Source organism: Dreissena polymorpha, chromosome 11 (assembly GCF_020536995.1).
Source record: "Dreissena polymorpha isolate Duluth1 chromosome 11, UMN_Dpol_1.0, whole genome shotgun sequence".
NCBI classification, from domain to species: Eukaryota; Metazoa; Mollusca; class Bivalvia; order Myida; family Dreissenidae; genus Dreissena; species Dreissena polymorpha.
In genome coordinates this window covers 16,509,357-16,530,435 of record NC_068365.1, presented here as the reverse complement: position 1 = coordinate 16,530,435, position 21,079 = coordinate 16,509,357, and the positions used below count along the sequence as shown (strand labels likewise).

Sequence of the window (21,079 nt, the reverse complement as noted above, 5' to 3'; positions counted from 1 at the left end):
AGCCTGTGCAGTCCACGAGGTTAAATGTATGTGTGGAAAGTGTCGTACCAGATAAGCCTGTGCAGTCCAGGAGGTTAAATGTATGTGTGGATAGTGTTGTCCCAGATAAGCCTGTGAAGTCCACGAGGTAAAATGTATGTGTGGAAAGTGTCGTCCCAGATAAGCCTGTGCAGTCCACGAGGTTAAATGTATGTGTGGAAAGTGTTGTCCCAGATTAGCCTGTGCAGTCCATGGGGTTGAATGTATGTGTGGAAAGTATCGTCCCACATAAGCCTATGCTGTCCACGAGGTTGAATGTATGTGGGGAAAGTGTCTTCCCAGATTAGCCTGTGCAGTCAACAAGGTTGAATGTATGTATGGAAAGTGTTTTCCAGATAAGCCTGTACAGTCCACGAGGTTGAATATATGTGTGGAAAGTGTCGTCCCAGATAAGCCCGTGCTGTCCACGGGGTTGAATGTATGTGTGGAAAATATCGTCCCAGATTAGCCTGTGCAGTCCACGAGGTTGAATGTATGTATGGAAAGTGTCTTCCAGATAAGCCTGTGCAGTTCACGAGGTTGAATGTATGTGTGGAAAGTGTAGTACCAGATAAGCCTGTGCAGTCCACAAGGTTAAATGTATGTGTGGAAAGTGTCGTCCCATATAAGCCTGTGCAGTCCACGAGGTTAAATGTATGTGTGGAAAGTGTTGTCCCAGATAAGCCTGTGCAGTCCACGAGGTTAAATGAATGTGTGGAAAGTGTCGTCCCAGATAAGTCTGTGCTGTCCACGGGGTTGAATGTATGTGTGGAAAGTGTCGTCCCAGATAAGCCTGTGCAGTCCACGAGGTTAAATGTATGTGTGGAAAGTGTAGTCCAAGAGATAAGCCTGTGCAGTCCATGAGGTTAAATGTATGTGTGGAAAGTGTCGTCCCAGATAAGCCTGTGCAGTCCACGAGGTTGAATATATGTGTGGAAAGTGTCGTCCCAGATAAGGACTAGCAGTCCACGAGGTTGAATGTATGTGTGGAAAGTGTTGTCCCAGATTAGCCTGTGCAGTCCACGAGGTTGAATGTATGTGTGGAGAATGTCGTTCCAGATAAGCCAGTGCAGTCCACGAGGTTGAATGTATGTGTGGAAAGTATCGTCCCAGATTAGCCTGTGCAATCCACGAGGTTGAATGTATGTGTGGAAAGTGTCGTCCCATATTAGCCTGTGCAGTCCACGAGGTTGAATGTATGTGTGGAAAGTGTCATCCCAGATAAGTCTGTGCAGTTCACGATGTCGTCCCAGATAAGCCTGTGCTGTCCACGAGGTTGAATATATGTGTGGAAAGTGTCGTTCCAGATAAGCCTGTGCAGTCCACGAGGTTGAATGTATGTGTGGAAAGTGTCGTCCCAGGTAAGGACTAGCAGTCCACGAGGTTGAATGTATGTGTGGAAAGTGTCGTCCCAGATTAGCCTGTGCAGTCCACGAGGTTGAATGTATGTGTGGAGAGTGTCGTCCCAGATAAGCCTGTGCAGTCCACGAGGTTGAATGTATGTGTGGAAAGTGTCGTCCCAGATTAGCCTGTGCAATCCACGAGGTTGAATGTATGTGTGGAAAGTGTCGTCCCAGATTAGCCTGTGCAGTCCACGAGGTTGAATGTATGTGTGGAAAGTGTCATCCCAGATAAGTCTGTGCAGTTCACGATGTCGTCCCAGATAAGCCTGTGCTGTCCACAAGGTTGAATATATGTGTGGAAAGTGTCGTCCCAGATAAGCCTGTGCAGTCCACGATGTCGTCCCAGATAAGCCTGTGCAGTCCACGAGGTTGAATGTATGTGTGGAAAGTGTCGTCCCAGATAAGCCTGTGCAGTCCATGAGGTTGAATGTATGTGTGGAATGTGTCGTCCCAGATAAGCCTGTGCTGTCCACGAGGTTAAATGTATGTGTGGAAAGTGTTGTCCCAGTTAAGCCTGTGCAGTCCACGAGGTTGAATGTATGTGTGGAAAGTGTTGTCCCAGATAAGCCTGTGCAGTCCATGAGGTTAAATGTATGTGTGGAAAGTGTCGTCCCAGATTAGCCTGTGCAGTCCACGGGGTTGAATGTATGTGTGGAAAGTGTCGTCCCAGATTAGCTTGTGCAGTGCACGAGGTTGAATGTATGTGTGGAAAGTGTCGTCCCAAATAAGCCTGTGCAGTCCACGAGGTTGAATGTATGTGTGGAAAGTGTTGTCCCAGATAAGCCTGTGCAGTCCACGAGGTTGAATGTATGTGTGGAAAGTGTCGTCCCAGATAAGCCTGTGCAGTCCACGATGTCGTCCCAGATAAGCCTGTGTTGTCCACGAAGTTGAATGTATGTGTGCAGTGATTTTTTTTGCCAGAAATTACAGCCGATATTTGGCTGCTTCCCAATTGCAAAAATTGATGTTTTTTCCCAAAAATTTGATTCAAATTTCCCAAAAAAAGACAAAATTTTCCCAATAAAGCCAATAAGATTACAATGTAATTTAGCAATAATTTCGAACGAGTGCCGATCGAGTTGCCGAGTCGTTGCCGAACAACAACTGACTTACGTATTTTTCGCGAATTTAGCCGAATACGATTTTACGTTGCTATCCACATCTCTCTATATATTGCGGAGGATAACGACGATAGTCGATGTATCCCGATTGTAAACGCCTGTTTTTACACACGCTCAAGATGGCGGCAAGCAGACGAAAAATTTGCGATGAGCGGCGAAAATGATAAATAACATTCAAATTAACAACGGATATCATATGGTTATTACGGAATCATTTAATGCGTGTGTCAATTAACGCAAAATACAACGTTTGAGATAAAAACAACAAATATTTATTACAAATCTTCACAGTGAATGTGCATCACGGAAATCAGTGTTGGGAAATTGGAGTTAGTCTACCGTTACTCACAAAGTTAATGCATTTAAGATGAGTATCGTTCGAAAATGGAAAGAGATAAACATGATATGATTTATATGTTAGTGGATCTGTGTAAAATCAGATTCATATGCATATTCTGCTTTATAATGTTTGTCACGCTTTACAGTTTACTGAAATAGCATTGAAGTGCAAGATGTTGAAAGGTAAAGAAATGAAATAAATTATTTTAACTCCATTTAATACTTCATTGACATAGCAAGACCACTAAAGCGTTTTTTTATAAATATTTGTTAATGTTTTCACCATATGATATTTAATTTAAAATAATACTGAATTAAATTCTTACTGTTAAAGAGGTTATGATTAAATGATATATTTAAGAATCTATATAGATAATAGATTATTGCAAGTTCAATATGAATGTGGAAGGATATTAACTTAACATTGTCTTCATTGTAAGAACACATTAAATTAGCACTTTATAATATAAAAATGCTGTCAAACATACTTTAATAATTTTAATTCTGTTCTTATAATCATATTTATAATGTTTCCCAATTTCATGGTTTATCGCGCTATTTTTCCCAATTTCATGGTTTATCGCGCTAATTTTCCGCATCCAAAAGGCACAGGCTGTAAGAAAAAAAATCCAAAAAAATAACTGGTGTGGAAAGTGTCGTCCCAGATAAGCCTGTGCAGTCCACGAGGTTGAATGTATGTGTGGAAAGTGTCATCCCAGATAAGTCTGTGCAGTTCATGATGTCGTCCCAGATAAGCCTGTGCTGTCCACGAGGTTGAATATATGTGTGGAAAGTGTCGTCCCAGATAAGCCTGTGTAGCCCACAATGTCGTCCCAGATAAGCCTGTGCAGTCCACGAGGTTGAATGTATGTGTGGAAAGTGTAGTCCCAGATAAGCCTGTGCAGTCCACGAGGTTGAATGTATGTGTGGAAAGTGTAGTCCCAGATAAGCCTGTGCAGTCCACGAGGTTGAATGTATGTGTGGAAAGTGTCCTCCCAGATAAGCCTGTGCAGTCCATGAGGTTGAATGTATGTGTGGAAAGTGTCGTCTCAGATAAGCCTGTGCTGTCCACGAGGTTAAATGTATGTGTTGAAAGTGTTGTCCCAGTTAAGCCTGTGCAGTCCACAAGGTTGAATGTATGTGTGGAAAGTGTCGTCCCAGATAAGCCTGTGCAGTCCAGGAGGTTAAATGTATGTGTGGAAAGTGTCGTCCCAGATTAGCCTGTGCAGTCAAAAGGGTTGAATGTATGTGTGGAAAGTGTCGTCCCAGATTAGCCTGTGCAGTACACGAGGTTGAATGTATGTGTGGAAAGTGTCGTCCCAGATAAGCCTGTGCAGTCCACGAGGTTGAATGTATGTGTGGAAAAAGTCGTCCCAGATAAGCCTGTGCAGTCCACGAGGTTGAATGTATGTGTGGAAAGTGTCGTCCCAGATAAGCCTGTGCAGTGCACGATGTTGTCCCAGATAAGCCTGTGTTGTTCACGAAGTTGAATGTATGTGTGGAAAGTGTCGTCCCAGATAAGCATGTGCAGTCTACGATGTTGTCCTAGATAAGCCAGTGCAGTCCACGAGGTTGAATGTATGTGTGGAAAGTGTCGTCTCAGATAAGCCTGTGCAGTCCACGAGGTTGAATGTATGTGTGGAAAGTGTCGTCCCAGATAAGCCTGTGCAGTTCACAATGTAGTCCCAGATAAGCCTGTGCTGTCCACGAGGTTGAATTATGTGTGGAAAGTGTCGTCCCAGATAAGCCTGTGCAGTCCATGATGTCGTCCCAGATAAGCCTGTGCAGTCCACGAGGTTGAATGTATGTGTGGAAAGTGTCCTCCCAGATAAGCCTGTGCAGTCCACGAGGTTGAATGTATGTGTGGAAAGTGTCGTTCCAGATAAGCCTGTGCAGTCCACGAGGTTGAATGTATGTTAGGAAAGTGTCGTCCCAGATAAGCCTGTGCAGTCAACTAGGTTGAATGTATGTGTGGAAAGTGTCGTCCCAGATAAGCCTGTGCAGTCCACGAGGTTGAATGTATGTGTGGAAAGTGTTGTCCCAGATAAGCCTGTGCAGTCCACGAGGTTGAATGTATGTGTGGAAAGTATCGTCCCAGATAAGCCTGTGCAGTCCACGAGGTTGAATGTATGTGTGGAAAGTGTCGTCCCAGATAAGTCTGTGCAGTCCACAAGGTTAAATGTATGTGTGGAAAGTGTCGTCCCAGATAAGCCTGTGCAGTCCACAAGGTTGAATGTATGTGTGGAAAGTGTCGTCCCAGATAAGCCTGTGCAGTCCACGATGTCGTCCCAGATAAGCCTGTGCTGTTCACAAGGTTGAATGTATGTGTGGAAAGTGTCGTCCCAGATAAGCCTGTGCAGTCTACGATGTCGTCCCAGATAAGCCTGTGCAGTCCACGAGGTTGAATGTATGTGTGGAAAGTGTAGTCCCAGATAAGCCTGTGCAGTCCACGAGGTTGAATGTATGTGTGGAAAGTGTCGTCCCAGATAAGCCTGTGCAGTCCATGAGGTTGAATGTATGTGTTGAAAGTGTCGTCCCAGATTAGCCTGTGCAGTCCACAAGGTTAAATGTATGTGTGGAAAGTGTCGTACCAGATAAGCCTGTGCAGTCCACGAGGTTAAATGTATGTGTGGAAAGTGTTGTCCCAGATAAGCCTGTGCATTCCACGAGGTTAAATGTATGTGTGGAAAGTGTCGTACCAGATTAGCCTGTGCAGTCCACGAGGTTGAATGTATGTGTGGAAAGTGTCGTCCCAGATAAGCCTGTGCAGTCCACGAGGTCGTCCCAGATAAGCCTGTGCAGTCCATACAGGATAACCAGGAACAACAATTTCCTTCTGTATGAAATTTGTTGTTTAAATTAAGTCTTTTGTTAATGAAATCAAGTCTAGGAGTAAAGTGTTGTCGCTGATTAGCCTGACTGCTGATTTCACAGTCTAATTTAAGTTGGCACATCATGTACATGCATTTAGTCCCATTTTCCCAGAGCTAGGCTGTTTATTTTCGGGTCGTTTAAATTTTGTCAAAGAAATTTGTCAAGGTCTTTTTCAGGTCTGTTGTATGTTTGTGTTAAAAGTTGTGGACTGTTCAACCCAGGAAATCAATGACAATTAATTTCTCTTTAAATAATAATTATTTTACCATATTTAAAAATCTGCAAACAGGTAGTTTTTGATGTAAAAATGCATAAGAAAAACTTGTTTTAGCAATGAATATATACATACATTTCAGCTAACTGCATTTTAAAAAAAAAAAAAAAAAAATATCTAAAAACTCTTGAACATTTATGATACAAGGATTGTTATATACCCATGATGCCCATGAAAAATTAAACTCCTCAAGAATAATGTTTAATAAAAAAATATTGTGCTAATTGCAACTGAGTACCACATGCCTGGACAACTGAGGACCGCACGCCTGGGATATTTTTAAGGCTTCACATGTTCCGTTAAGAACCTATTATGAAGACTGGTTGTATTGTTAAACTTAAATTAGAAGTTCAGTTTCTTCTTGGAAGGTAGCTGGCTTCTGGTTCATGTCAAGCTTTTCACAATTTCACCTGTCTTAAAAAACAGAATACTCAAAAGTCATTGGCATTTTAAACACACTTGTTTAAAAGTTCCAGTATGTAAATGAAACAATTTTGTATGCTATAATCAATCGGGGTGGGGGGTGAGGGATGGGGGGGTGGGGGGTGAGGGATGGGGGGTGGGGGGTGAGGGATGGGGGGGTGGGGGGTGAGGGATGGTGTATGTTTGTATTATGTCATTACTCAAGGGAGTTTGTGTAGATTTTGTTGGGAATAATCAGGGGATGTGTTTTGGTTTTGTTGGCAATAATCAATGCAGTGTAAGTTTGATTGGCATCAATCAAGGGAGTGTGTTTTTAGGTTTGGTTGGCATTAATCAATTGAGTTTGTGTAGATTTGGTTGACATTTATCAATGAAGTGTTGGTAGTTTTTTGGCATTAATCAAGATAGTGTGTGAGTTGCATTAATCAGGGGAGGTTTATGTAGGTTTGGTTGGAATTAATAAAGGGAATGTGTAGGTTTGGTTGCCTGTATTCCTTTTCCCAGTCAATAGATTGTGCCTATGTTCGCAGTCTAGTGATTTTTATGCCTCTGAAGGAGGGCATATAGTGATCGCTCTGTCCGTCTGTCCATCTGTCTGTCTGTCTGTCCGTCACACTTTGCGTTTAAGTTTCAAAAAATGCTCATAACTTCTATGTCGCTTCAGATGTAACCTTCATATTTGGTATGAATGTGTGTATGGACATGGCCTTTCTATACGCACATAAATTTTGACCCTTTTGACCTTGACCTTGAACTTAGGGTCCCTGTTTAGGTTTTGAAATCTGCGTTTAGGTTTTGAAAAATGCTCATAACTTCTATAAAAGTGTTTTTCAGGGGCATATGTCATCCTATGGAGACAGCTCTTGTTCTTTTGGAATCCGTCAAGGGATTGTGTGTATGTTCCTAGTCGAGTGATTGAGCCTGTGTTCCAAGTCTAGAGATTGTGTCCAGTTAATAGGTTCTTTATTTTGCCAGTCCAATAGACTTTATGTTTTAAACGACTACACTGTAACTCCAATATAGTGCGGTCCGTTATAACCCTGTGTCCAATATAACGCTGGGGGTCCTTGGATCCTGTTTTTTCTCCAACCTTCCATTTCTGATTCAAATCCATGTTATGCAACTTCATGCATTATCAGAAAATTCAAAGAAGCTGGCGATCACAGCTTGATTGCTTTATCCGTCCTTTTAACTGATTTTAATCGATTAGAGGTTATCCGACACTCGACAGCTAATTGGTGTTAATCTGTTGTGTAATGTCAATAAAGGTCTGAAAACTCGCGAGTCCATGCTTATTACATGTATTCCCTATCAAAGCAGTTCGGTGCACTAATTTCAATAAGGCAAGTGCAAGCAGAATAATTAGAAAAATTAAAGTTATTTAAAACGATTACCTGTTTATGTTTTGTATTTATCGTGTATTGTATTTCATTGTATAAACTATGGCTGTGTAAGTGTGTTATCGTTTATTATATGCTATACATGCTTGATAAATAAAAAGGTCTTTGTGTATGTTTAATGTTTCAGTACGTATACGAAAAATAAATTTAAAAATCCTGACGATTTATTTACATGCTTACGCAGTGTAATAGTTAACAGAGATGCATTATAATTTTTGCCTGTTATCAAAAAGTCCACGCAAAGCACGTTTTTTGCATGCTGCATATGACGCAATAAAACATTTTTTTGTACATGTATCGTATTGCATTCAATCTAAATTTAAATTCGCTCGTCCAATGAAAGCTGTGTCCCATAATGCACTGTAAAATGGCGTAGGCATATGAATTTGTTTTTGAATTTCGTAAACATATTTCTTGTCATAAATGTTTAACATTATTTTTTTCAGAAGTATGTTGTAATTATATTGGATTATCGGATAAATGTGCACATTAGAAAAGCAGTATGTATACTGTTATCGTTCGATTCGGTTTATATGCATGTATTTGCGGATGACAACACAGCATGACAATACACAGGAGCTATATTATAGGCTATACTATACCTGTTTTTATAGCCCCCTTAAATAAAGAAGCTGAAAACTTATAACGCTGTCCGTTAATAAAGCTGTTGCGTGGCTTGGACCCCGTCATCCGCGTTATATTGGAGTTACAGTGTAGTCATACCCCAATAGTTATGATCTTGTATTTTATTAGGATGAATGTTTAAAATCATGAGCACTATAATAGTTTGCTAAATTTGATTCACAAATGTGAATTGGTGATGTCAGTTAAACTCATCATGGCTTAGAGAAAATATGACTTAATGCATGTGCATGTCACCTAGATTAGCCTGTGCAGTAAAAGGCAAATCAGTGAGGACACTTTCTACTTTTGATAGGTGTTTTTGTTTAAAGGAAGTCTCTTTTAAGCAAAAATATATTCTTGGCACAAAGTGTAATTACTGTGACAGCACTTTACACACATGCATTAAGCCCTGTTTTCACAGAGCAATGCTCATATAATAAAGAACCACTGTGAGGTGAGCTTCAGCAGCAATATCAAGGAAATGATGATGATGACTGTGAGGTGAGCTTCAGCAGCAATATCAAGGAAATGATGATGATGTCATTTATAAAAGTAATGAAATGTCATCTTTAAGATATAAAACACAGAGTGCTAAATACTGTGACACAATACTGACCAGCCAGGCAGCGCTGTATTGTCATTGACTGACGTCGAACACTGAGGTCCATGTACAGAAAGGGGATGTCTGTCTCGTCATTATTATGCCGTTGGGCTTGAAGTAGGATTTCTATTTCTTTTATAATTATTGTATGGAACAGTTTCACCCTGTCCACTAACCTTTGTAGTTATGATCAACTATTTTAAAAGAAAACTCTTTTGCAAAGATGTAGAATGTCAGCAAACATGTCCAGAACAGATTGACACTTTGAAATATGATTCATATAAAAAGTAATATTTATTTTAAATAGTATTTTGATTGTCAATATATTTTTAAATGGTTCTATCTATTGCTTGTGTCAACAACAAATTACAATAACAAACTGAACTTCACAACTGTGTGTAACCTTAAACTGAGCAGTGATGTAATCTGTTGATGTTTGGCATATTTTTAAAATTTGATAAACATGAAATGATAAAGTATCTGTTAAAGGATGTGGTTTTATTATTATGCCCATGAAGGAGGGCAAATAGTGATCGGACTGTCCGTCTGTCTGTCCATCACACTTTGCGTTTAGGTTTGGAAAAATGCTCATAACTTCTATGTTGCTTCAGATAGCAATTTCATATTTGGCATGCATGTGTATATGGACAAGACCTTTCCATTTTGACCCCTGTGACCTTGAACTTAGGGTCCGCGTTTAGGTTTTGAAATCTGCACTTGGGTTTCGAAAAAAGCTCATAACTTCTATCAAGCTTTTATAGGAGCAATAAGTCATCCTATGGTGACAGCTCTTGTTACTATTTTATATTGAAATCATTTTAGGGTTTTTTCATGAGAAGTAATGAAGTATCAGACTGTATCTGTGCATACTATTTGCTTGTCATGTAAGATTAACAAATGGTTATATTTGTCCAGCAACTGCAGGAACCTTAAATTAGATGAGTTGTAACTGTTGTTTGTGAAATAGAAGACACATTTAGGAACATTTACAGTCCATAGTGCAAGGTTTTGTTTAAAAATAATATATGTGATAAGAATATACATGAAAAACAAGGAAACATCTAGAGCAAAATATGATAAATTTAGATTCTGGATTGATATACCATAAATCTGACTGTGCTGGTACCATCAGTATATGGATTCTCCTGTATAACCTACCTTGGTAGACTGGTATCCGATTTCAGCAGCAGCAAGATTTTCCCAGACTGTATGTTGGCTTTCAGAAAAGTCTTGACGCTTGTTGCAAATGTACAGAACTTAGCATTTTCTGGTGGCATATGATAGTATCCCCACAATTCCTCCTCCAAGATTGGTGCATAGCTGTCACAAGGACCAGCTTTCATGTGACTGTGAACGAAGTCACTTTCGACATTCATATCTTGGCTATCAGCATCATTTGTGAATGTTTTGGAAACAATTCTGGAATTAGCCCAGGTAAGACTGCTTATAACTTACATTCAGGTATTTTTGTGAATGTATATGATAAAAGAAGGTTGTCTGGATTTGTTAAATATATTTGACAAAAACTGAATATAATATTGTGCTGTCAATGGCCACATATGAAGACAAATACTACAAAGATATGAGAACAGAATGGTTCAGATTCGGAAGAAAGGGGTCTGAATATAGTTAATTGAAAATCTGGAAAAAAAACTACTTCTCAAAAAATGGAATTATTTTGTTGAAGCCTTATTATATATGATGTGTTTAATAGAACTGAGCAAAGGACCTGTTTATGTGCTTAGCTGTAAAATAACCCTGACATTTTAACATTCTCAACACTTGATATTTTGCATGAATATGTGACTTCAAAATTACTTTGAACTTCATATGGGAAGTGTTCCTGGATGTTATGTTTTGGATAGGAAGTTGTTAAGTGCATTTTGTATCATCTTACATTAAAAATTATGTTAACAATAATAAACATATGCCTCCTTTTCAAGTATGAATTTTACAATAATAGACTTAATGAGTAACAATTTATATCTCAAAGTATAAGTTCAAAAATTGATATGTTACATCATGGAGTGAACCTCTAATGTAACTTCATGTTGTTGGCCTTTACTTAGTTTGTAATATCCTGTAGTGTAGAGAAAAATATAACAATCTTTTACATATGGAAAACATAAAATCAAAATTATTTTCATTTTTATTATTTTATACTTTTTGGGCGTAACAATCATTTTGAAGGGACAATCTTTAACTTTTAAGGAATATTTTTAAAATGTGATTTGAGTTACAAATGGTTTTGCTTGGAAATTTAATTTAAGTTCTGTAATTGCAAATTAATTACACACTTTTTGGCAAGTAAAAACAATAAATACACAAATCTTTCTCATTTAACCATTGTTAAAATGAAATGCTATGATGAACCAGTAACATTAATGCTCAGATTCAGAATCTGTTGTAGAAGGTTTGAACTATTAAATTTAAAGAATTAAGTTTTGTTTTCTGTTATTCATATCACTAGAGTATTTTAAAGCTTTGAACTGTTCAGTCACAAAATATTGCAGTTTTTTCTCACCATTCTGGGAATGGGGCTGGGTCACTTTGGATTGGGAAAAATCGCAGTGCTCTGACTAAAATTGGGAAATAGTGTTGTTATTGTTTTGTTTACAAATGCTTCAAAATTGTTAATTGAAGTGTTTTAAATATCATATTTACTAAGGCCTAACTTATAGAGAAAAAACATCAACAAACAAACAAATAGTAACCTTCACTTGGGAATTTGAAGGTCCATTTTGGGAAAAAAAAATTTTTTGATTGATCATGACTGGCAGATGACCCATATTGATTTTCAGGTCACTAGGTCAAAAGTCAAGGTCACAGTGACTCGAAATAGTAAAATGGTTTCTGGATGATAACTCAAGAATGCTTAGGCTTAGGATCATGAAACTTCATAGGTACATTGATCATGACTGGCAGAGGACCCCTATTGATTTTCAGGTCACTAGGTCAAAGGTCAAGGTCACAGTGACTCGAAATAGTAAAATGGTTTCCGGATGATAACACAAGAATGCTTACGCCTAGAATCATGAAACTTCATAGGTACATTGATCATGACTGGCAAATTACCCCTATTGATTTTAAGGTCACTAGGTCAAAGGTCAAGTTCACCGTGCCAAAAAACGTATTCACACAATGGCTGCCACTACAACTGACAGCCCATATGGGCGGGGGGGGGGGGGGGGGGCATGCATGTTTTACAAACAGCCCTTGTATACATTGGGAAAGGTGCCGAATACCTGAGCCCGGAATCAAAAAACAACAACACACTGTATTGTTTAATATTTCCACAACAACACCTGAGTTTACCTAGAAATACCAAATTTTGCCAAATATTGTGAAAACAAAGTACTTACCAAGAGCTGTCAAAAGGACAATAAATTAGACTATTCCTAGTACTAACTCAGGCAACTTTTATGACAGACTGTCAACCATCATACAAGACAGACCAATGTCCCAGAGGGGACCACAGGCCAAGATGATGATTAAATAATTCTTAGTACTAAGTTTTTCATTAGCACATTTGTTTAATTAAGTAGTACAAAGAAAATGCTTGTTGATAAAAGTAATAACACAAGATGGCTACCATAAGAACAAGCATTCCCAACCAAACATCAGGCAGGCGTGCCAAACATTTCCTGTCAAATATTGTAAGGTTTCAGAGAGACTGATCAACTATTCAGGATCAATAATTATTGTTCAGTAAAACAAAAATGAAATAATCCTTTACAAGTCCTTTACAGCTTTACGAGTCACCAGAAAGTAATGCCCGAAAAAAACAACATCAAAAACATGGACATTGATATATTTGCAATTAATATATTTAATATGGTTACAATTGTTTGCCAAAGAAAGGCTTGAATCATGCAGTTTTCTGCTTTTAACTTTAATTTTTACTATTCGGAGTTCATGGATCACGAAAAACAAAAAATAATAATTTTGTGGACAAAAAAAGTTGTTGTTTCCCTATGCAAAGTCAGCTTGCTCTAAACACAGGATTCTTAAAGAAGGGCAGAATTGGGCTGTCGTGCTGGCGCTCAAATTATTGGTTCCACAGTTTTCATGGAATCTTTACCAAACTGGAAATGTTTGTTGTTGTTAAATGGAGGCCTATTTTGATAACCATTAAATTTGCTCTAAGTACTTAGTGCCATTTGTATTTACAAGAAATGCAAAATTTGCTGTGTCAGATCTTCTGACTCCTTTTGTTTTCACCAACATTTCCACCTTAATTTCTAGATATGTTTTGTTTTCCCCATAAAATAGGAGTAATAACCAAAAAGCCAAAAAAGTATTGCATCCCATGGGGTCCACCTTTTATGATCTGCATATATTTCTATCTGTGACCTAGTTTGTTATTACATCTTGCTTCATATTACTGCATGCAGTGTCAGGGAGTAAACGTTGCTGAAATTTATGGTTGTTACATTGGTGGATATTCAAAAGTGCATGTGAGATTTGGTTGACAACAAACTAAACAGTATGATTTTATTGTAAGTTTTTTTGTTTAAATATATGTTGTGTTACTCTAAAAAACAAATATCTAGCATAAGTACATATTTTTTTTAACATTTGCAGAACTCTTAACATTCGCTGTATGATGTTATAGTTTCAAATGGATTCAATTAACATTTGCAGAATTCTTCACATTCACTGTATGCTGATATTATGTCAAATAGATTCAGTAGCAACAATTAAGCCATGATTAACTGTAATATGTCATTATAACCTGCCAATCAGCCTCACTCTGCGAAAACAGGGCTTAATGCATGCTAATGCATGTGTGTTACGTGGTGTTTCAGATTAGCCTGTGCAGTAATCCTACAAGCTCATTAAAGACGAAACTTTTCGCTTTTTTGTTCTTTGTTTGAAAGAAGTCTCTTGTAATCGAAAATTCAGTCTAGGTTGAAAGTGTTGTGTCTGATTACCCTGTCCACACACTTTTTGAGCATATGCATTATTAAGTCCTGTCTTTCCGGAGCTGGAGCAGGGCTCAAAGTTTGAGAGGGGGTATATTTGACTTAACTGGTCAGTCAGTTTGTCAGTCAATTGGACATTCTGCATTAAATATTAAACACAGTTACTACTTTCAGATTTCCCAAGCAATTAAATTGTAAGTTTAGATAATAGTTATCATTATCATTTTTAAATGCGCAAGTCACTTTCATGCCTTATGATCCACACATTACTGATTTGTCTGCCCTTGAACAAACCTGACAGTGTGTGGGATTTAGTCACATTTGAGACAAAACTCCAGTTTTGTGTTGAAGTCACAAGCGTTTAAGACGTGTACATGTGTGAGGGCATAATGAGTGTCTATGCATACAGCATAAGTCCTTATCCGGTCTATTTTAAACTTCACCATCTTAAAATTCTCTGTCAAACAGTGTGTTGTCTGTCAAACGTGTCATTTCGCTTTGAAAACGGCCTTGTTTGTTGTAATTTATTACAAATCAAAGCAATAATTTCTTAGAAGTGTCCAACATGCCAGCAATAAAAGCCATGTTGGGTCTGTCCTAATTTATTTTCTGTGTTATTTTCTGTTTATATGAGGCTCATTAACTCATCTGTGCGGACTGTTGATGTTGGCTGACAGTTTCTGACTGGAAGTGAAAGGTGAAATAATTATGAGGTGCTCTCGGTGAAAACAGGGTTTAATGCATGTGCGAATAGTGTCTTCCCACATTAGCCTGTGCAGTTTACACAGGCATGTCACAAGCAACACTTTCTGCTTTTATTAGCTCACCTGAGCACAACGTGCTTCTGGTGAGCTTTTGTGATCGCCTTTTGTCCATTGTGCCTCATATGTTTGCCTTGTGAACACTCTAGAGGCCACATTTATTGTGCGATCTTCATGAAACTTGGTCAGAACATTTGTCCCTTTAATACCTCGAGTATTTCGAAACTGGGTCATGCTGGGTCAAAAACATGGTCAAAAAAAAGAAAAACCTTGTGAACACTGTAGAAGTCACATTTTTATGCCCAATCTTCATGTAACTTTGTCAAAATGTTTGTCTCAATAATATGTTGGTTCAGTCAAAAATGGTTCCAGTCCGTTGAAAAAACATGGCTGCCAGGGGGCGGGGCAGTATTCCTTATATGGCTATAGAGAAACCTTGTGAACACTCTAGAAGTCACAATTTTTGCCCAATCATCATTAAACTTGGTCAAAACATTGGTTTCATTGATATCTCGGACGAGTTCGAAAATGGTCCAGATTGGTGAAAAAACATGGCCGCCAGGGGGCGGGGCAGATTTCTCTATACGTATAAAGTGATAACATGTGAACACTCTAAAAGTCACATTTTTGATCCAATGTTCATGAAATTTGGTCAGAACATGTGTTTTCTGGATATAAGGGTTGAGTTCGAAAATGGTTCTGATCTGTAAAAAAGCATGGCCGCTGGGGGGGGGGGGTATTTTCCTTATATTTATATAGTAAAAAACAGCTTGTGAACACTCTAGTTTAGCATGTCAAGGGAAGTAACTGCAAAATGGTTTTGAACAATTATGTTGAATTGACAGAGTTGTCTCCCTTTTTAAAATATTTTTTTTAAGCACAAGAAGAATAAGTGGAATTAATTATAAATGATAGTTTTACATTCTGGGAGATAGTAAACTTTTGAATATGTTTTTTATTGTTTGATGATTCTGTATAATATGGCATTCTTTTGTCAAATGATTAAAGCGAGACTATACCATTTTTATATGTGTTCAATTGTTATATATTGATAAAGACATGTTACAATAACACAAAATAGGCTAGACATTGAAGACGAATTTCATAAAATGCAGCAAAGACAAATTAGCGCCTCGAGCCGATGGTGACGAAAAGATTTTCGTACATATTTTCCTACAATAACCAAAGAATTTGTCTTTTTATTAGAATCGGAGTTAGTGTTCGTGTGTCGTATGAATTAAGATTCACATCTTACATGCATGATATACATTTTGGCGAATTCCACTGTACAGACATTTTTGATTTCAGAATTGAATATCTGGCTTATTTCGCATTTTTCGACACATGCTCTTCTTAACTTTTATTTTAAATTATATTGAAATGTATGACCTTGTTAACACTCTAGAGGTCACATTTATTTTCCGATCATCATGAAACTTGGTCTGAGGATTTGTCCCAATGATATCTTGGATGAGTTCGAAAAGGTTTTTGTTGCTTTAAAAACATGGCCACCAGGGGCGGGGCATTTTTCCTTATATGGCTATATATGGCTTTAGCAAAACCTTGTTAACACTGTAGAGGCCACATTTATTGTCCAATCTTCATGAAATTTGGTTAGAAGATTGGTCTCAATGATATCGTTAATGAGTTCCAAAATAATTATGTTTGCTTGAAAAACATTGCTTCCAAGGGGCGGGGCATTTTTCTTACACGGCTATAGTAAATCTTGTTTACACTCTAGAGGTCACATTTACTGTGCGATCTTCATGAAATTTGGTAAGAAGATTCATCCTGATAATATCTTGGAAGTGTTAAAAAATGATGCCGGTTGGTTGAAAAACGTGGCTGCCAGGGGGCGGGTTCATTTTTCCTTATATGGCTATAGTAAAACCTTGTTAACACTCTAGAGGTTTATTTTCTGATCTTCATGAAACTTGGTCAGAAGATTCGTCCCATTTGTTATCTCAGGTGAGCGACTGTGGGCCTTTCAGGCCTTCTTGTTATTTTTTGTTTAAAGAACATCTCGTCTTAGCTACAATCCAGTTTAGGAGGAAAGTGTTGTTCCTGATAAGCCAGTGTGGACTGCACAGTCTAATCTGGGATGACACTTGATGTACATGCATTTAGCCCCATGTTCCTAGAGGGCAGCTCTTATCAATTTATGTGGAAAGTTTTGATGTACATCTGATGAATTATCATACCAGAGATTTACCAGAGCGTAATGAGATAATTACATAGTCATTGAAACAAATCTATCCTATTTGACACTTTGTATTTTATTCCATCTTAAATAAATTTGTATGTTGAAAAACATAAATAAAGTAGTGTCAGTGCTTAAGGTGTCATCCCAGGTTAGTTTGTGCAGTCCACACAGGCTAATCAGGGATCACACTTTCCACCTACACTATACTTGCTCAGAACTGAGAATTTCTTAAAACTATAAAAGCGGAATGTTGTCCCTGATTAACCTGTGCAGTCGGCACAGGCTAATCAGGGACAACATTCTGCATTTTACAATTTATGCAAATGCATTAACTCCCCTTGTCACAGAGCAAGGCCAATTTGTATGTGTATAAGATACAAAATTGTTAAACATTTTGTCATAAAATGTCTTGTATGCACTTTAAGTTCAAAATCCATTATACAATATTAAAAACATACCACAAATAAACACCATGTATGTATGTAGTGTTGCTTGTAAAACCCTTCTTTCTGCCTCAAAAGGTCAAGGTCACAGAGATAAAGTCAAATTTCTTGTCCTGGCTATAACTTTTTCATTCATTATGCAATATCAAGATAACTTACCACAAATATACACTATGAGAATATGATTTGTTGAGTGGAACCCCTGTCTCCCTATTTCAAAGGTCAAGGTCAAACTTAAAGATCAATGGTTTACTTTTGTCATGAAACAGCTTGTTCACACTGTAAGTTCATCATTCATCATGCAATTCTAAAAATAATTTATTAGAAATGTTCAGCATGTGAAGACAGCGTGTCACTTGTCACCCTTCTTCAAGGTCCACACGTAAAGGTCAAAGTTTAAATTAGCCATGAAACATGGTGGTCAGACCTGTAACTTCATCATTCATCTTGCAATTTTAAAATAATGTACCACAGATTTCACCATGTTGGAGTAAATTTGACAATTATGACTAATGAATAAGCTTAAACAAGCCAGTTGATAAAAATGAATTAAATTGGAGCAGTCAACTAAATGATAGGTTAAATTCTAAACAATTGAAGGGAACCATGATGTTAACCATCATGCAGCTGTAATTAATACATCAAAAGGTATTTGGTAATTAAACTATGATACAGTGTCCATCAAATCCATTGCCCGGAGCCCGGGGGCTACCAAATTTTTGTATCGGGCTACTGAAATTTTGCAGCTGACGCCCACCGGGCTACTATAAATCTATAAGAGCTGTAGCCTGGTTTATTGACAGACATACGTAGAATAAACACGTTGACCTTGTGTTTGTACACTGTATTGGTTATAATCTGATAACAAAGTGCTATCAATTATCTTATCAGTCACCCATCAGTGTGGTAATGTTGATTGTAAACAGTAACAGCGTATTTTAATCATTCAATCAGCATCAACATTTGTCGTTTGCTAATAATATAATGAGAGCCGATTGGATAGTTTGCGCACGTGATGAAACGTCATTTCGTAATTTGGAATTCTTTGTTAACCGCAACAATGAGTTTGACAACGTTTTTGATTTCGTTAATAATCCAAGGACTCCGAAAATTAAAAAATTCAAAACAACAGATTCTTCAAAATGGTCACAACACAGAAAAAGAATAGTAATTACACTGGTGTGAACGCGGTTAACACCTGCTTATTAGTTTGCATTGTCAATTAATGATAAGAGGGACCGTCAACCACTAATGACCATAAAAGAAAAGTTCTAGAATACCATATTTTTTAACAATTATTAGTTTAAATTGATTAAAATATCACGACTGGTATATTACGTTACTTGAAAACAGTTCATATTTTCAGTATATTCGGTAATAAAAATTCACGATGTGAAGTAAATCGGGGAAATAGGTGACAACTATATACAGTCCAACCTGTCAATAAAGACCACTCAAGGGATTTGGTCGTTGTGGTCTTTGTTCACAGGTGGTCTTTATTCGCAGGGTCGATCGAAACTGTGCAAAATATGCTAGTAGTTTTTTAACAGGTACCTTATCTATGTATGTGCTCTATTGTTTAAATGTTTGAATACTTATGCATGAATAATGAAATAAAGGATTGAAAACACAGTTTTGTTTTACATTTGTATATTTATTACATGTTGTATTTCTATTCCCTTATGTTTTTATTATTTATTTAATTTATCATATACTGTATAAATAACTATTAACATACATGTATACGTACATGTACATGTAATTCTACAAAGAACAAAGTACAAAATACACATAACATAGCAAACATTTATACATGAAATACATGAATCCCTACTACACAACCAGTTGACAATAATGGACAATAAATGACATCTGATATTTATATAAGACTGAAAACATCCAAGAATAAGATTAAACCACTTGTGCACTAAGTCATTCACTGACGCGAATTCCGACTCACGCTTAGGGTGTTTACTTTCACAGTTTACGTTCTCCTCGAATTCGCCCATAATCTCATGTTTATGCTTTAAAATGCTCTGAATTTGAGTTTTTCCTACACCAAGATCACTAGCCACTCGTCTACAACTGTGTCCTTTACCTAACAAACTAATGACCTTAACGTGTTCTTCCAACGTCAAGAACTTACGCTTGGAAGCCATGATGGTTAACTTGTACTGACAATTTACTTTTCTATAATCTATGAACGTCTTATTACGGAGAAATTTAAAAAGAGAATGACTATCAAAATGTTTGTCTTTAATAGGCATCGTTAATGATATGAAACGGTTTATTTCCTTAATGAGTTAATGAAAGCCCCAAATTTGTCTTTGATATTTTCGGCAATAAGTACATTAATCGCGAGTCACTTAAATACAAAGGCAAATTTTTACGCTTTTGACAAAGTGTCAAATGCATAAAAGAAGCAGGTGACTACCAATTAGCAATGCATGTTAAATAAACAAACATTCGCTATCGAGTGCAATAAACTGTCACTTGCCAATATCTCCATAGCGACCGACGAGTCCACTGGTAAGATCTGTATCACGTGGCTACACAGCGTCATGGCGGCCATTTTGTTTTTTAAAAATTGCGAAATCGTTGATTTTTATGATTGCAATGGTCGTTGTAAGCTATCAAAATGGAGATTTGGGAATGTAAAAGGGTGGTCGTTGGTCTTTGTTCACAGGTGGGCTTTATTTGCAGGTTCAATATATAGTGAAATCGTTCGGGAGGAAATCGGTGTGGTCGTTATTGACTGTTGGTCGCTATTAACAGGCGGTCGCTCGGGCAGGTTGGACTGTACACACTATAAATTACGCAAGTAGATTGATCATTTTGTATATAAAATATATACAATTTACTACGCATGCACAATTTGCATTCCTGGGTTTACTACGTGGCAATGATGATCAATCTACTGGCGGTTTTTTATAGTAAACTAGTAGCTACCCACCTGTACCCAGTAAAAGTTATTACCGAATGTACTGAAAATATGAAAACATAACAACTGGTTTCAAAACTAATTATTGTAAAAAATACGGTATTTTAGAATTTTTCTTTGTTCGTCATTCGTGTAAGACGGTCCCTTTAAAGGAGCGCCTGTTAATAATTAAGTTAAGTTTGATTTAAATTGAGGCAAACAGTGCTTTAATTATTTGATCGAGTGGTATATAAGATGCACCAATTTTGTATCTATTATTATATTGTATTAAATTAGTTTTGAAGGTGAAATGCGATATATGACTGGATTAATATTAAGTGATTGGATTTATTAGCTATTTAATTTGGATCATGTGCACATGTGTTTAAATATATAAACTCTAGGATACTTGTTTAAATAGACTGAATTACAATTGGATGGACTGTGGACCATAGGGACACATCATCTCGCAGGCCACAATATATCATCAGCTACTGACTAGATATGGTATTGACTGTGTACAATAACTATAACTGTGTACTGAGTGCAGTATAATAAGACTATTTGATATTGGACTCGTCTGAATGAAATCATTGTGTCACGGTGTAAATACTGTTGCTAAGTGATTTGTTATGTCTACTACATGTCACATCAGATTACTTGTTGTATTATGTGTATGTAACTAAAATAAAGATGAAAACTTGCCTCTAACCATTTTGTAGGTAAATTTTATGGGCTACCAAATATTTT

At 37.4% G+C, this 21,079-nt stretch overlaps 1 protein-coding gene and 1 long non-coding RNA gene across 8 annotated transcripts in view; one reads left to right on the top strand and one right to left on the bottom strand.

The window, feature by feature from the left end:
* The window catches only part of LOC127851054 (uncharacterized), a 217,662-nt gene that overhangs the window by 33,511 nt on the left and 163,072 nt on the right, over window positions 1–21,079 (bottom strand). The gene's annotated exons all lie outside the window — the stretch shown is intronic.
* The window catches only part of LOC127851019 (uncharacterized), a 145,386-nt gene that overhangs the window by 10,263 nt on the left and 114,044 nt on the right, over window positions 1–21,079 (top strand). For 4 of the 7 annotated variants that reach the window (XM_052384450.1, XM_052384451.1, XM_052384448.1 and 1 more), the window contains exon 1: window positions 10,284–10,511. The exons of 1 other annotated variant lie outside the window; for it this stretch is intronic. The gene's annotated coding sequence lies outside the window, so the exon portion shown is untranslated. Of the gene's footprint in view, window positions 1–10,283; window positions 10,512–21,079 lie in introns of those variants that run through there. 2 more of the 7 variants (XM_052384449.1, XM_052384452.1) reach the window with 1 other exon arrangement.